Genomic DNA, 18948 nt, shown 5'->3' on the forward strand with positions numbered 1-18948 from the left:
TCTGAGATGGTGGGGTGGATATCTGGATTAAATTTGGATGTGATGGTGAGTTCTGAACATCTAAGGAAACTGAAGAAAGCTAATTTGAACATAGCGTCAAGTGTGCGGGCGGTGTGGATGGAGTGGTAACCTCGGCGGAGAGTGTTAATGCACTTAGTTAGGATTTCGAGTGTTATGGGTTTTCTGGTGTCCGGGTGGGAGGGATGGGCTCTTTGAATGCCTTTGATGAGAATGGAGGTCTGTGAACTGGCTATTTGTGGTGAAAGTGATCTGAATATGAGTTTGTGGAAAAATTGTAATCCTCTTAGGTATCCTTTAATGGAACTGGCTTGGAAGTTTTTTGAAGTGTTTAGGTGAGAGATGAATGAAGTGATGGCTAGCATTGAAAAATCTGGGAATGTTAGGATGTATCCTGCGTGGAAAGATTTGAAGCATTTCCAAGCTGTGAGGTATGATTGTAGGGTCTTGGGGGAGACGGAGTGGACGATATGGTTGAGAGAGACATCGACGAGGGGCTTCAGCGGGTGGTTTAGGGGAATATTAGTTCCGAATAGGGAGGTACTGGGGTGGGGAGTTGGTCCGCTTCTGGTGCCAGCCGCCTGAACTTCTGAAAAGCAAAACGGGAGAGAGAGTCAGCTATTTGTTATTTTGTGAGGGATTGCGTAGTTTTTGGATAAGATCCAGCAGATCGCTTCTGACAGCATATCGAAGATTTTTGGGCCGCTTCGGCATCCGAAAGTCAGGCGGACGGAAAAATTGAATTTTTTGTTCCAGCGTATGTCGAATAAATGCCAAAAATCTGGGTGAATGGGTATTATTTTGAATGTGGATGTGATGTCGATTTTGGCTAGCCAAGCTCTGCGACCTGCTTTTTTATTCAGGGTTATGGCTTGGTCGATGTCGTGGTAGTGGAGAGAAAATTCATAGAGCGGAATGGGGCTGTTAATGCTTGTAAATGTGGAGTTATGCGGTGATGAGAGGTCGATTATTAAGCGTTTTTTACCAGAAAATTTTATGGTTGCGATGCTTATGGGACTGATACGGAGAACGCCGAAGGCGGGGTTTGGAAAATGGGCCTATCATGAAATTTGCGTCGATTTCGCTTTTGATTACATGGTCGACTGTTTCTGTTTTGGCGAGAGCAGACTGGAGATTAGCGCAGATGATGTTCTCGGATGGAAAATTTCAATGCCGGGATTAAAGCCGTGTGTGAGACCTGACAATAGAAACTCTTTGAAGTTAGTGTCAGGGTGTTGTGACAATTCAAGAGATAGGTGAGAAACGTTCACTGTCGATGGGTAATATCTAGCGTTTTTATTTGCAGACTTTTGAACAGGGCATATAAAGCGGGCGTGGGCGAAGCCACAAAAATCACAAATATGCAGAAAGCGGAATCGCTGCCTGGTGCACCTGCTGTGGGTGAAGCTTAAGCAAACCTGGTTATTGGTGTAGTGACGGTGGTTCGCTGGTGATGCAGGACGGGTGCTTGTTGTGCGAGGGACGTAGCTGGTGGACTTTTGCTGCTGCGGCTCTGGACAGGGAGGAATGGAGGGGTTAATTGAAGGGCATGCTGTGGAGAGGGAGTGAGTGAGGGATCTGCAGACTGCACAAGAGTTGTTGTGACAGCCTAGGCATATCCTGTTGTGAAGCTCAGTAGGGACATTGGTTCCACTGGGCAACCCTGATTGCACATTTAGCTGAAAATAGCTTGTGGTATGTGTAGAAGTGAGTGCCTCCGTAAGATATTGCGTAAACTATTGCGAGGTAGTCGCCGAGCTTGCGTCTCCTGTGTGGGAAAGCCGTGCATATTATTTCTGTGTATCTGGTGAAAGTGATTGTGAACTCCGTGAATGATAATAAACGTGAGTGATTCTGTGCTGTGTTCTTTAACGTGACTGAAAAATTGCCGCAATTTATTTGGCGTTCGGTGGGTGGTGGAGGAATAGGAGAGAGGAGGGAAAAAAGGTTGATGTCTGCACCTGCAAGGATCTGGTCCCTGACGCTGCTGGCTACGGAAGGGGGTTCCAGGGCAGGAGCGTTCGGTGGGATGGTCATGGGTGTGGCGTAGTAAAGGTGGAACGAGAGCTGGATAGAGTGTGTGGGGGAATAGGGGCGGCTGCCGGAGCCGTGTCCGGAGCCTGTGGCAATAGGAAAATTAGTGGGGAAAGGAGAATAAGGAAGTGTCTGGGCCTGCGCCTGAGCTGGTAGCGGAGGCAGCCTCACGCTATCGTTTGGCAGTGGGGCTGCAGGCCAGCGACCAAGGGGGAAATTTAAAGGATGATAGGGTGGGCAATGTTACCACTGGCAAGAGCGTGCTTGCGCTGCCTCGGCGGCTGTGGACTGGCGTTGAGCCGGGAGAGGTGTTCCGGTGATCCAGGAGAAGGTTGGTGGCTGACGTCGGCGTGGTCCGGGGTGCGGCCTAGGCTAGCCGAAGGCCTGCCTCTTTGGCTTGGGGATCGGCGCCTCTTCCTCGCGGTGGCTGGATTGGCCATTCTTTCGGGCCGTGGAAGTATGGCGCTGTGGACCCGGCCGGTCTTGGCGCCGGCTTTCGACGGCAAAGTAGATTTGGTTGGAGGTACTCCTAGCTGGCTGGAGGTGTACAAGCTTTACAGCTCGGCTTTGGTCGACTTCCGTGAGAAGGGGACGTCGGCGTTTTCTAGAGCCATCCTTAGGCTTAGTACAGTCCACTTTTTAATCTCTGGAATTGAGCAGAGAGCTGATGCGTAGGAGGATGCCGAAGAAGCTTCCGAATCCCTGGATGGTGGAGGAGAGGATGTTTCGCTACCTCGTCGTCTCGGGGTGTGACAGGCAGTGCGGGAGAGCCGACGGCCTCGTGGTGTATCTGCGGTCTTGGCTGCGGTGTCTTGGCTGGCGCTGGTGCTTTGAGTGGTGGCTAGGTTTTCTGAAGAACCCTGAGCGGCTGGGGAGTCATCTTTAGCGCTCGTTCTCTGACATGCTGCTGAGTATTGCAAACTGTAGAGTGAAGGAGGTAAGGCGATTTAACTATTTATAGAGCTTGCTCTTGATTTGATAGGACGGGAGACGTAATGGCTAATGGCTGGCAGCTGCGTAATTATTTGCACGTGCTCCTCTCGAACTTTGTTAATAAAACATCAAATAACATAAAAGTAAAAAAAAACATAAAAGTTACATCTGAATTTCAAGTCCATTCCACATTGCCAAATCAAGTTTTTGCTTCTGATACACGTTGATCAACCGTTGGCATTATGCGAGTTACATTCATCTAAAAATGACCCTTTGTCCAACATCGGGGCAAATAAAGTCTGTTACTTTTCATGTCAAATCCAGGCCAATTGTTTGGGCCTGTAGCCAGTTAATCACCGAGTCCTGCAGCATTTGATGGAGAAGCAAAACCAGCCGGCGCTAATTCAAGATGAGAAACAGACTGACAAAGGATCCTCGAGATGGATGAGGATAGTGTAATTGCATTTTTGTTTGTTTGTTTTTGTTCTTGTTTTGGCACAAGCCTCCTTCTAATTCGTTGAAGTGAATGCAAATCATCCAGAAATGAATTTACAAACTTTATAGAATGTTCTTAAAGGGACTATACACCCGAAAATAAGAATTCTGTCATTGTTTACTCACCCTCGAGTTGTTCCAAATCTGTATAAATGTCTTTGTTCTGATGAACACAGAGAAAGATGCTTGTAACCAAACAGTTATTGGCCTCCATTAACTACCATAGTAGGAAAAATGACAATGATAGTCAAAAGTGCCCCAGAACTGTTTGCTTTTCTACATTCTTCAAATTATCTTCTCTTGTGTTCAACAGAACAAAGAAACTTAATAAAGAAAGTTTTCCTACTATGGTAGTCAATGGTGGCCAAGAACTTAAACATATTTTAAAACATTCTAAATAATGTGACATTAATTTTCCAAAGATGGGCATTACGTTTATAAAATACAAATATAAATAAAGTGAAAGCATGACTGAGACGGGATATTTCAAGAAACCGTCATTTGTGGCTACAGTGATGAGACACTTGTCACATGTACTAACTGTAACCGACAGGTGACATAACCCCTCACCAAATTATATAATTAAAGAACAGCCTGTGGACAGATCTGTCATTGACCACACACACTCTCTTCCCTACAGCAGAACACGACAAAATCACAGAGAAATGATGGCGGAGAGCAATAAGCTTCGAGTTTGTAAACTCATGCTGATTCAGAGGTCGTCCGCAAGGCCTAAAAAGGCGTTGCGTCCACACGGAGAAGACTTTGGAACTACAAGTATAGACCTGTGATATGCTATCAATGTCAAAATAACAACCGCTACTCCAAAAATGAGTGCCAGAGACCTTGATGGATTGTGTGAGACACTTGAACCGGCGGCCACAGCCAAAACACGTCCGACAATCTTTTTCGGGAGAGGATGCTGGTACTGTACATTCATTCTAACTAGAGTTTGTGTCTAGCCCTGGGTAATATAGGAAGGTCCATGGGCTGGAATTACTCCCACCTTGATTCAATTACAAAAATGAATGTAGACTTTCGCCTCAGGAAGGTGTGGATGAAAATTTTCAAAAAATTTTAACTGACACGTTCATGTTTCGAATATTTAGTTCCTGTCCTCATTTCTCGATAGAAATTGGACTAGAAACTACAAGGATATACTTTTCAAACAGCTTGCACTTAAACCTTTATAGACTTGACCCCATTGACTTCCATTGTAAGTAAATAACCAAGAGGTGATCCAAAAACATTTTGGAATATTTTTTCTGTGGTCTGGAGATCTCAAAACTAGCTTCCTTACTTCAGTCATTCTACATTCTGGAAACAGACAAAAACACAGACAGAAATACCCAGCTTACATTCGACTCGGTGAAATAAATCTCAGTGATAAATTAATAATTGCATCAGCTTCCCTTCTTCAGTTTAAAGTCTTGGAGACTACTTCACAAAATACAGTTTTAGCCCGAGGGTGATATTCCACTTACACTCAATGGACTCCATTCTGGAACAGATGCGTTTCATTGTCAGATAATTCTACATTACCAGCCATATGCCGCTTTGGAGCATTGATTCTATCCACATTTCATCTCATCTACTGATTGTCATGTACAGATAAATTAATTCTGTTCTAAGAAAACACGTTTTTGAAGGAGACTCAAATGGATGTGGTTGTGGATGCATCAGTGCTTAGACCTGAGAGCAATGCTGCTTCCATGTTGATGTAAGACCCCATGTGGATTTCTTTTGTCGTGTCCCTTTCCATGACAAATATTTTGGAATTTAAAGTGGTAGTTCACTCAAGACAGGCCATTCCAAGACGGAGGTGATGTTCAGTCTTCAGTAGAACAACGCAGAGATTTTAAAATGAAATCATGGTCTGGGGCAGTACGCACATGCATGTCATTAAAGGGATAGTTCACCCAAAAATAAAAAATCATTTATTCACCCTCATTTTGTTCAAAACCTGTATATGACTCTTTCTTGTGTGGAACACAAAAGAAGATATTTTAAGAAATGTCTCAGTGGTTTTGTGCCCATACAATGGAAGTCAGTGAGGGCCAATGCAGTTTGGTTACCAACGTTCTTCAGATTATCATCTTTTGTGTTGTGCGGAAGAAAGAAAGTCATACAGCCTTGGAATCACATGAGGGTGAATAAGTAACGAATTTTAATTTGGGTTGAACTTCCCCTTTAATGCAACAGATGTGCTCAGGAGGCTCTAGATTACGTGTTAGTGTTGTAAATAATGTTTCGTTTCTCACACAGACCAATTGTTTCACTTCATAAGACCTCAAAATATCTATCAAAGTACTTGTATTTTACGAATGTGAAATTAATGAATCTATGAATTTTAATTTTTGAGCGAACTGTCCCTTTAACGAACATTTTATTATTAAAACAATACATCAGTCTTAAACTATTACAACTGTGGTACCATATAAACAACAAAATACAACACTAAAATATTATACATAAAAAATAAATGCAACAAATAAAACATGTAAATAGATGTCCGCAGCAGAACGTTTTCGGGTGTCTAAAAGCATAATTTCTCACTCCTAGCAACGCCCTGATCCAATCCAAACATGATCTGCCTGTTTTGGAGCCGTCCTGTATCTATTCATTGGAATTCGCAGATTTGAGGTGAAAAAACACGTCCTCTTTATTTTCGAGGAATACAAATAACAAGCTATGCAATGCGCCGATTATAAATGCATTGCACATCAATATAAACATTGTTTGTCGCTGTTGATATCGTGGACAGCCCTTATCTGCCTGCTCTTATCTGTCCAGTGATGAATAGGAGACGGGGATTGAAACAGAACAGCATTAAGCAATGACAGCAGTGGCTGAGGCTCTTTAATAAAATTTCTGTGTACAAAACAGGATGAATGCGGTTGTGTTGCAACTATGTTTCGCTGTAAACTTCTTTTACGAGAAAGTTAAACTTTATGATTATGGTACAGTTACATCAACATAAATATGCCATACAATCTGTGGTTCTATGAATGACAATAAAATGAATGTTTATCGTGTAAACAAATGTGAGGTTCAGTCGATTAAAGGCTTCTCAGTTTTACATTGAAATGAAATGTGAAGAGAGAGCACTTTTGTGAAATGTAGCTTTTTCACTTTACGTCAACGATTTGTTTACTGGGTTTTGCAAACATAAACATGCATAATCTCCATCTGCAGTGTCACAGGGAGGTGTGCGTACTTTATTTATGCTTTAAACCAGCTTTTCGAAGGTTTATATGCATATGCACTTATCTAAAAAAACACAGAACAACAACAAATAATTGCACGTGAACACACAAGTGCTCACATTACATAAGTCACATCTGCATTTTTTTGGGCAGCACATGGCTGTATTTGCAAATAAAAACAAGTGTTTGTCTACTTGTTTCTTAGTGTGGCTATACGCCGAGTTCATTCTGTAATATGTCTTATCAAATGCAATACTGGCCTGGTGTTCAGAGACATCGAATGTTCCAGGAAAAACAGATTTTTCCCCCAAGGGCAGTGTAATTGCCACCCAATTTTGAAGCGTGTTGCTTTCCGAGCGAGAATCTTTCTGTCTGTCTACGTTATAAAAAAAAGCAGAACAGATCCTGTAAATAGAGTTGCTGATGGGGGTTTCGGTAATTGTGATATTCTCTGAAATGCAGGTATGGGGCAAAAAAGGTGAGAAAACCTTTTTGAAGGATAAAGAAGTCCAACTGGGCATCGTTCTGGCATTTTCTTAGTCTAGCGGACAACTTGTAGTGTGTTTCTCCGCCCCACTGGATAAACGCCTAATGACTTCTCAAACACGATCCGGCACAACATCACAAATCTCACTCTACTTATCTCAGTCTGACATCATTCAGAAACCTGACAGTCTGAATCTGTTACTGCACGTCCTGAAAACCAGAGGAGGCATTTACACAACAGTTTTTGACCAAAAAGTAAACCTTTTATGCTTTTTTGGCCAGTCATTTACATGAAAATAGTTTTGGAGGCCAGGTTTGGAAACTGCACTATAAACATTTTCTATGGGCTTGGTAAATATCACAAAAATAAACTTAATAAAATCCTTAGAAATCATTTAACTTATTTTTTAGTGGGACATATTAAAAATGGATTAAAAACCCAGTTAAATTCTCTAAAATTTACAAATATTATTTAAGTTTATTTAATGAAAAAATATTTAATTAACAGATTATATTTTTGATATACATTTCATATATTTGGTGAATTCTAATATAAATATTTGAGTTACTCAGAATTACTTACATTTTTTAACAGTATATTTCATTGATTTCACAGCTTTAAAAAATATATATATTTTGTACATTGTTTCACGTTAAATCATAGTTTTTGTGTGTGTAAACTAAAAACATGAATTTGCAAAAGTGGTTACAACAATTGTGTCAATTTGTATTTGTTTTCATTTTCATTTTTTATTTTTATTTGTTTATAAAAAAAAATTCTCATTAATTATCCTGTGTCACTTAAATGGAAATAAATTTCACTTTGAAAGAAGTTTTAAGTTGGCTTACTGGCATGTAATCACTCAAAATATACTTTTTAATAACAACATACACTTTAAGACAATGTTTTAGAACACTTGAGTGATGTTTCTCATTCTCTTTAAAAGGGTTTGATTCCAAAGTGTATACTTAAAAGTCTGAAAAGAGTTTCGCAGACGTAAATATAAATATAAACTTTTTCATTACAAATGAAAATATCTTTGATATGAATGACTTTGACTGAATAAGCCAATAAGAGCACAAATGGATGGGAACTACTTGAATATTGTTATAAAACTTCAAGAAGCGCTTGAAAAATGCCAAGAGAACACTTCAGAAATTCTAGGCAAAAGGTGAATACACTGAAGATGCTAAAATATAAGTTTTACTGCTTTCTATTTTTTCTGAAATGTGCAAAAAATATGAACAAAAAGTAAGTGTTTTAAAACTTTTGATCGGTTGTATATGCTGTGTATATTCTTGTATATATTAAATCAATCAATAAATAAGTGGTCTAAATATATATATAAAAAATAAATGTATTCTGTGGGAGTTTTAGCATCATCATAAAATGTTCATTCAATCAGAAAGCCTGCCAGTCTATGTATTTATGTTGTGTGTGTCATTCACCAATGAGATACTGTCATGTTGTCTCGCTGGTGAATGTGACACTCATCTTTCATGACACTTTGCACACTTTTCTCTGTCTGTGCATGTTCATGTGGTTTAGAAGAGGCGTGGCTTTGGAGGTTTAGAAGAGGCGTGGCTTTGGAGAGAGCTCTAAAAGGAAGGCGGGGTCTTTTCACTTTTATAAATTCGAAGCTAGCTTGCTATTGCTAGCTGCTAATTTCCTTTCTGTATTTAGAAAACTGATGGGACAAGCCAAGTTCAAAACTATCTTAAAATATAAATACACACTGAAAATCACAGGTTATTAGAATAGAGATGGCTACTTTTGCTCAACAAAGGAATCCCATCCTAGAAGAGTTTGAACTATATATGCCGGGAAAATATGATAAAAAAAGGGAGAGAAGGGGGGGGGTGATTTTCTCCTTGCTTTGGGAAAACTGTGATATTCATAAATAGTGTATTTTAGGGTAGGTAGGCAGGGCCGGACTGACCAGTAGGACATTCTGTCAAAGTCCAGAACGGCCATCCCACCAATGGCCTACGGCCGTGACTGGGGGTGCAAATGGCCATCTGGAGTATCGGAACTTTTCCTGGTGGGCCGCTAATGTATGGGGCCGGATTGTACGCTTAGGCCGGACAGACGGACGTTATTACCGTTTGCGAATAATGGAGGCTGTTTTGAAGTGTTTTGATATTATTTTTGGTGCTGGGTCATTTTAGCCGGGAGACCGTTTGTTTATTTATCATGAAAACTATACATTTGAGACCCGCGATTGCGGTGATCTTCTGGCCGGTTTGCGGGTCCTACATGCTGACATGTACGGTCATATATCACTAAACACCATACAACTATAGGCTATACAAACTATACGCAAAGCCATCACGTCCGGGAAATAAGTCTGTAAATTTGAGTAAAATCAAGTTACGTAACGTTACGTGTCTAACCAAATTCACAGAAGGCTCCAACTAAGTCAACTACGCAGTGGGCGTTTACTTCCAAGTCTTCTATGAGGCCCGCCCTTAAAAACCGAGCGTTTCTCCAGCCGGCCTCAAAACCAGGGTAGAAAATAGCCTATTACTTATTGATTTTGATGTTTTCGAATGTAAAATGAGTAGACATCAGACAATAGTATAAAACAATAAAAACGGCCACTTCAGTGCACCTTTAACATTTCAGGTTGTATTAATTAACAGTTTGCATATATTTCATAATCTATCAAAAAGTCTCCTCCATAAAATCTAAATATTCCATGGGAGCCGTTCAATCACATAATCTAACAGTTTGATTAATTGAGTATGGGTGTCAAAGCCTGCAGATGTGGAGCTGGAATAGGTCAGAGTGAATCTGCGTGGTGCGGGAGAGATCCCATCTTAAATTGTCACCGTGGCCTTGTCTATGCCAATTGAAGACTTAAGCCGGGGATAAAGGAAGTGTGCGCACGCATGTATCAAAGAACCGGACAAATACAGCCACGACGTTCGCATTCCAAATGAGTCTGCATTTGATGACGTATAGTTCATATATGTTTCTTTTTTGAACCATATGCTTTGCATTTCAATGACCCTTTTGCCAGATAGAACACAACGAACTGATGACAGTCGGCTCTTGATTTGACTGGCCACCGTTGAGCCTTAAAAATGTATGGGGGTCTTTCGTACGTGCGGCCTGTGTTTACATTTACAAAACACAGATTAAAATCTCATCAAAGTGATCTGAAGTAAAACAATGTTTATGGGTTTAATTAGGTATGCGTAGAGTAACATCAGGGTAAAAACAGATGCAAGTGTGCGCTGATATTACTCCCAACAGATTAATTAAATCAAACACTGCACTCCAGATAATCTCACTAATAAGACCCTTTGACTGGAGACAAATTTCCCAATAGAGGCTTTGAGTTTAGAGAGCTGTGATCCTGCAAGGGAATCTGCTTTCACACAATCGTTAATGCAACACTTGACCTTGCTTTTGTCATTTAATTCCCATTCGCCAAATCTTTCAACTTTTGATGGCGCTGACATTAAGAGTGACAACAGCCAATGGGACCTATTCAACCAGAAGTGAGCATGTTATTGATTTGACATATAGAGAACGTTCACATATTGAGGGATTTTAAAGGTTTACTTTTGTTAATTTCCCCCCCTGTTTTACATATAGGAAAATGATAATTAATGAATTATTTAATTAATAAATAATTATTATAGGTTTATTATTATTTTTAAATGAGCTTTTTTCATGTTATTTTAAAGTAATTTCTAGCAGTAATGTTATGTGCTTTTGTTATTTTTTTTCAGAATTTATGTATCAATCAATATTGCTATATAGGGTTGTTTATTTATTTATTTAATTTCAGTTTTAGATTAGCTTTTATTAGTTCATAATTTTAGCTCCTCAATTTAAATTTATAAGGCAACATTTGACATTTTCATGTAATTTATTTATATCAGTTTTAGTTAACCTAAACAATTATACACAAATAATGTTAGTGTCTCAATTAAACTAAATAAAAACCTCAAATGTTGCCTTAGCAATTAATTAATTAATTAAATTTAGTTTTAGTTTAGCTTTTATTTATTTGTAATCATTTTAGTTCCTTAACTTAAATTGCTTAAATAAATTCTCATTTAGTTTATTTATTTTATGTCACTTTTAGTTTAGCTTTTATTTATATGTAGTTAATCATTTTAGTTCCTCAACTAAATTGCCTTAGCAATTATTATTTTATTTCAATTTTAGTTTTACTTTAGCCATTTTTTTGGTCAAGGTATACGTATAATTTTAGTGCCTCAGCCTAAATGAATGAAAATGATAAATGTTGCCTTAGCAAGGAACTAAAATTGTTTTAAATTAAATAAAATGTTTTAATGTTAAAAATGTTTTAATAATTTTAGTTAACTATAATAACCCTGGTATTAGGTGGTTGTTTGGCTGTTAAACAAGTCAACCCTAAGTCTCCAGAGATATGACTTGGAAACCTGCATGTCTTGGAATCATTGTTAAAATGAACAAATCACTGTGTGATTGTCGGGGCATAAGCTATGGTTTAAAAAGTACAGAATACAAAGCTTACTATAATGTTTTTTAACCAAATACACCGAATCAGCATTCAGATGGATGAGCTGAACTCAGTCATAGACAAATGCACATTCCTCACTAGTGAAGTTATGTTGTTAGGTGGTGTTTAACCGCACATCGACAAACCTTTGCGGGTGTCCAGCAATCTATTAAACCTGTATCACCTCTTCTATCGATCCAGGTTATTTAACACCCATCAAACAGATTAGCCCTCGTGAATCAGCAAAAAAAGATATAGCCATCGGTTTGCGCGCCCAATTCAATAATCTTCACCTATCGCTCGAATCCTCCTTGGGAACGTGGTGGAGAACTGTCATCAGATTACCCATTGATTTCAATTAGCACGAAGCTAGTACTAAACAACCTTTGTCAGTCTGCGATCACTGCAAGCGCTATTGATTCGCAGGCTTGTTCCATTACGCTTGATTGCTGCCGAACTGTCAGCTCGTAGATCTGATCAGTTCCCCCTCTTTAGCACGTTCTTTGGAATAAAGGTCCGTGAAGGTTGCTAATAAGGTTACAGACGAGTGATTGACTGAAAAGATCAACAAAAAAAAGATTATTGATATAGAAGAAAGATGATGAGTGTGTACTTCATATCGGAAGACATAAAAAGAAAGTGGAAATTACAAATAGGCTACACACTGATGCGACAATGCTGAAACGCAGGACACTGCACACACAAAACTTTTTGTTCATTACGCATTCAACGCAACGTCGCACAATTCGCCCTTAAATTACAATACATGTCAAGACGACATCTTGCACGCTTGCCAAAATCGCCGGCTTATTAATTCTCTCTGCTAAAGAACATCTAACAACTTTTCAAGAGATGACTTTTGCAAAAACAGGACTACGACAGAGGTGATGACTTCATTTTCTCTAGCGTGGGATTTATTGGGTATCTTGAACTGTTGCGGCAGTTTTATTATTGGCTTCAGATAACAGACTGAGAGGACACAAGTGCCCTTATTTCTTCTAAACCTACTCTCCTTATACAACAAACCAGTTCTCTAAACAAATAGGACTTTTGATTGGCTTTCAGCTTTGCCTTGATTTACTATGGAACAGCTTAGCAGGCAAAAAAGAAAAGAGGAGGGACAGTGAAGGGCATAAAAACTACACGGCCGAGAACAAACCAGCCAAAGCTGCCAAGCTGGGTTACAATGAAAAGTTGGAAGAGGTTTTCAGCCAGTGACCCATCCTCGGTATCAAAACGCCTGCAGGAATGTACCAACTGCAAAAAGTTGAAACTGCGGATGACCTTTAGTGTCCATCGACCCTAACAAGGTAGGTTTGAAAGCCAAACCAGCCTCATTCAAGCACACGTCGCCCACATCAAGCAAACACGAGTACGGTCCTGCCATTATAACAGACCTCCAGCTCCACCCCGGTGATCAATGAGCTGGACAGATTTCTCAGAGGACATCATGTGCTGACCAGTTCACACCAGTTCTCGCTGACATTTCAAAAGACCTGGATCTCTTCTCTCTTCCAGCCTGCTTCACAAACTCAAAGCAAACGCCAATGCCACTTAAAACTTTACATACATGTACGGTAGTGGCAAAAAGTGATGTCTGGGGGAAATATTTGTACAGTATTTGGTTTTATTGCACCCTCATGTTAAATTAAACTATCAAAATATGAGGTGATGTGGTGCAAAATGCAAAATACCAATACTTCTTTTTAAAAAAGTTATTTATCGGACAAAATTATTTGGGGAAAAAACAAGCCAAGCTTCGGTTCACAGCCAAATTATGCAACTTATGCCACTGACCCACAGACATCAAAAGACATAGAGATGAATGCGAATGCAAAGGAATTAATTTCTCCTTGACTGCTTCAGCAACAACCTCGACTCCTCACGACACAAGAAATGATGTTGACTTCAGCAGCGACCTTCACGGCTTCCTTTAACATCATTATTGTCACTATTGTCGACTTAACCTGTAAAATGATGCTTAGCAGGATGATTGAAAAGAACTGAAGGGGGAGGATCTTTTATGTGCTGTAGGTTCACCAGAGGTCATATTTCCCACAGCAAATAAAGGAATTGAACCTGCCACACAGTTTGACAGTCATGTTCTTCACAGCGATCATTCATTGCCCTGCACTCCCTATAGACCCGTACAAGTCGAGGTCCAGAAACTAGACTTCGTAAAGTAGATTTCTTGCATCCTGCTCTTCAACTCTTCAAAGCACTACCCTAAGTGATTCAGTACAAAAAAAGGCAAAAAGAAGCAGAAATAAGAACAGGTTCTCCCTCGAGCTGTGTGTTTTATGCATTACTGAGCAACCTGCTAGAGGGCCATTGAACTTTGGACATCAAACACTACTGTTGGCATCCAACTGTGTTCTTAATCTTTCCAAGCCTTTTTGTTTCAAGTACCCCACAGCAGTATCAAAAAATATTATTTATGCATTTTATGTCATATTTAGGGTCATAGATTTCTATGCAAAGAAATGAATCTGTTTAGACTATGACAGATCTGTTCGAAATGTGTTAAGACCATGCAAAGAAACAAATCTGTTATTTTCTATTACAGTAATGTTATATGTTACAATTTCTGTTTAAAAGGTTTCAAAAAGGAAAATTCTTTTTTTTTGGTACCCACTGGGACGTGCGCAAGTGCAAACCTGTTTAAACCCATTTCAACCATGTTTGGGTCTACATTTTTTAATATATCTAGAAAAGTATTTAGGACAAGATTTAAGTCACATTCTTTAATTGTTTTATCTCCAACTAGAGTACAGCACATTGGCTTTTATTTATAACATTGTTTCCAACCGAGCCACTATCAAACTGTTTCTTGTTTTTAACATACCGCCGATCCCCTTAGACTTCATTATAGCCTCATATTGGCATAAGCAGCAAATATAAGATGAAACAAAACTCTGAATCTCTCCATCAGGTCAACAACTATGCAGTGTCAGTCTGAAGTCAGATCTGTAAGTGTGCTTGAGTGAAATACAGAAAGCCAATTAACAGAGTAAATGGCCACTGGTTTATCAATCTGCATCTCCAAGTTATGAAGTTTCTTGAAACTTTGAAATTAGTTTATTGATTCCTTTCATCTCTCTGAACCTCTCTCTCTTTCTCTCTATGTTTTTGATTTTAAGGATTGGTTCAAATCTCATTTGATGAACAACAGGGCGACACGTTTCTGAACCATTATTATACTGTATATACCTTATACTGTATCTTTGCATCTTTTTAAATCACGTAATCCCGGATTGACCACAAATCACTTTACCTTTGAAAATAAAAGACCCTGAAAGTGACTTGATTAAATCAAGTTATTGAGAGATCTTCAAGTCCAACTGAACAAACATTGATTAAAACTACCTTACCTTTTTTGTTTATATGTGTTCTTTGTTGGGCCACCTCTGCCTATATTTCTGCACAACGTGAAATATGTAGCTCCAGGTACAAATCGCTGCATCTTTCGAGTGGAATGTCCACTAGAGGCACGTTTTTTCTCCGTTCTGTGTTGTATTAAAAGTTACGATGCAGACACATGCACAAAGTAAAAAGGTTAGAGCAAAACATTAGCAATGTTTTATTTTAAGTACTGTTTACATCCAGCACAATCTGAGTGCAAAAACATAACTATTTTACGAAGTGGCTAATTTAGTCTAATTCATGTAATTCGTATGATCTCATTGATTCACATTTTAGTATGATTTGCTTTCGCGCCGGGACGTTAGGGGTGGGGCTTCAGTATTGCTTTTTTTTAGAAATTGTATGTATTTGAGCATACGAATTCATATGGATAAGCCACCTCGTAAAATGGTTACGAATTCCTGTGAGATCAAGTTGTTTATATCAAATAATTTTGTAATGACTATTATCAGAATATGCATGTAAATAGCTGCCGTATTTAACTTTCTAACTAATTCATAAAAAACTGACTAACATAAGGTTAGTTTCCATTACAAATTTTTGCAAAACTTATGCAATATTTTCTAAATGACAATAAAAAATTATTGCGAAATGACGGCGTTTCCATTACCCGATGTTATGTGACTATAACGTAATTTTTTACTCTCGCGATAAGTCATTCCAAAAATCATGACGACAGACGTTGGTAAGTTTACGTATATCGTAGTCTCCACGCTAGGCATTATTTTTAATTGAAAGAGAGGTGTTATCCAAGTATTAATGGCAAAGATGGCCCCAGGGGCGGACTGGGACTTAAAATCGGTCCTGGCATTCTTGAGAAGAGGGAGGGGTATGGTTGGGTGCTGTCATTGGCCTTAAGTGTATACCCGTCCGATTCGCAATTGTATTTGCGTTCCGTGCATACGCATCTGATTCGCGATCCTCCCGATTAGCCAATCCAGGCTTGGATGGCCCCATGGAAGTTGCTGCGTATGAGGTGTTTCTGGGAGGTTATAGTAAGTAATAAGATTTCACATTTACAATTTTTGATTTACGATTTGCAGACAATTTGTGTAGTTGTTATCTGTACCATAATACAATGTTGTATAATGCCATATATTTTATACATTTCTTAATTTCCTGTTTTCTACTGCTTCTTTTTCCTTATGTCTCTACTCTCTGTTCTTTTTGTAACGCGAAACTGTGAAAAGTGCTATAGAAATAAATTTGAATTGAATTAAAGAAGGTTATCACATTATTACCTAAAAAATCAATATGAAGTAACCTCATGAATTGTGGTTAATTCCAGAGCAGTATCTTAAGGACAGGAGTGTTGCTTCTGCAAGTCACTTTTCTACTTGCGGTAAACTCTGATCAATACCGTCATTACCAAAGTCAGATAATCCAGCTATTTACACATATAGATCACAGCTCCTGTGTAAGTGCTTCAGCATACACAAGCTGTGATTATTAGCTTGAATCTTTCACAAAACATTCTGAAGTTGACAGTTCATGCACAACAGTTGCTTTCATTTCCAAATCTGAGCCATTATCAGAAAACCCCCAAACTTGACTGTAACCATGAAGTGTAATTTTTTTCTAACACCTTATTGCAGAGTGTTATGTGTTAACAGTTATAAAGGCTAATGAGAATTTACAATTCAGAGAATTTCCTCCGCGCTCATTTTTGCTAATTATTCGGTAGTGCATAAGAAAAACCCACATAGGTTTCAACGATTAAGTTTCAGCTCATCTGGCATTAGAAAAAAAAGAAGAGACTTTTAATGAGCAAACTGCAAACTTCACAAATCTATGATAGGTCACACTAATGACAGAACGCTGGGTGGCAAAGTCACATTCCCCCAGACGTTTTCACTCATACTATGCATTATAAAAGAGAATTTTAGCGTTGAAATTTTCCATACCTGCCAGTTATGGAAGATAAAAATAAAACAATAGACATTCATGAAGGACAAAGTCACTCGATTTATGCTGTAAGAAATTGTCATATTCAAGACACCTGACATCCTCGAAGGGTCAAACTGAATCAACCCGCACCAATTCATTCAGTATTACAGGTATGCGTCTTTAACATATGGGGTCTTTCTTCTCAACGAGGAACATTATGTTCCTGCCCGGAGCAATTTTACAGTGTCTATCCAACGCCGAGGTTGGACGGTAGGTGCTTTAACAATAAGATAAATTAATGTAAGTGGCAGGAGTCTGTCTGTTCTTTAAGAAAGACGAAGAGAGAGAATTAGAAATTCGGAAAGTGAGTATTTGAGTGATGGATCACTGAAATGTAATCTTGTTTCCAAAGGTACTCTTATCCTCAAGGTAATACCACAGACAATCCAATACGAGCATTTCCCTTCAACAGGAACAGAGCTGAAGGCTGTACGTTTTTATAACACTGCCGTTTTGCATGCTTTTATTGTCTGTTACTGCATATTCCATCTATATAACAGCATCCAGGATGTATCTATCCAGTCGGAATTGTGAATTGGTATCTTGGGAGATGGCATCCTTTTGAGGACTCAATATTCTTACTGATAATCACATTACACTTGCTGTTTGAGACACTTGCAGTTGTGTCTCACATTGAAACTTGCAGTTGTGTCTCACATTGATTTAGTTGAGATTTAGTTGTGTACATCTGGCACAGTAGCACTAGCACTTACTCTCTGTTCTATCATGTCATTTTATACTTTATACTTAAAAACAAATACTAGTAAACTGTGTTTTATCAAACTGTGTTAAGTTTTTGATGCACTTGTACATTTTGCCTTATGCGGTTGTGATGGCTTCTATTGATCCTCATTTTGTAAGCCACTTTGGATAAAAGTGTCATGACTCTGCTTCATCATGTCATGTCTATTCTTGGTCTTGTAGCAGAGTCATGACAAAGCCTTAGGTTTTATGTGGTGAGAGAGATTGTTGACCTTTCGGCTTTCCATACTCTCTCTCTCCGGCCCGTGTCTCTGTTCCCGCCATCTCGTTTCCTCGTTAACTTTCCCTGAGTGTTTCATTACACCCACCTGCCCTGTGTAATTATCCCTCGTTTGTCTCCCCTATATAATACCCTCATGTGTCTTTGTCTTGTGCTCGGCCATTGTATTTGGTGCGTCTTGTTGCTCGGCCAATGTATTATAGTATTGCCTGTTCCTGTCGTGCTGTACATCGTCTTAGTAAGTGTTTAGTTGTCAAGTGTTGTTTAGTCCAGTTTAGTGTTAGTTAGTCTTCGTCCTGTTATTTATGCTGTTTGTTCTGTTCTGCCCCATCGTGGGTCTTTGTTTTGTGTTTTGTATTTAATAAGTGTTGTTTTGTTAACCCCTTAATCCCCGCTGCCTGCAATTGGGTTCTTTTCCCTCCTCGATCGTGACAGAATACACGAGCCACACTACGAACCCAGTAGGCAGCATGGTCCGGTGATCCAGCCGGCGTCCGGTCCGGTGATCCAGCCGGCGTCCGGTCCAGTGATCCAGCCGGCGTCCGGTCCGGTGATCCAGCCGGCGTCCGGTCCGGCGTCCAGTCCGGCGTCCCGTCTTGTGCAGCAGCCAGCGTCCCAGCCGGTGCAGTAGCCGGTCTTCCAGCCGGCGTCAAGCCCTATCCAGCCTGCCTTCCGGCCTGCCTACCGGCCGACCTACCGGCCGGCCTTCCAGCCGGGTCCCAGCCTTGTTCCGCCGATGCTCAGGTCGGCGGTTCCCCCCAGGACTTCCCCCACAAAGTCCCCCAGGACTCCGCGCCCTCGAGCGCAGCCGGGGACTAAAACTATTTCCCCACGAACTATTTCCCCACCCCCCTCCCATGTTTATTATTCTTGTTGTCCCACCCCAACCCAGTGGTAATTATTGCCTGTTTCCCCCTTGTTT

Source organism: Triplophysa rosa, linkage group LG4 (genome assembly GCF_024868665.1).
Source record: "Triplophysa rosa linkage group LG4, Trosa_1v2, whole genome shotgun sequence".
In the NCBI taxonomy this organism is placed as follows: domain Eukaryota; kingdom Metazoa; phylum Chordata; class Actinopteri; order Cypriniformes; family Nemacheilidae; genus Triplophysa; species Triplophysa rosa.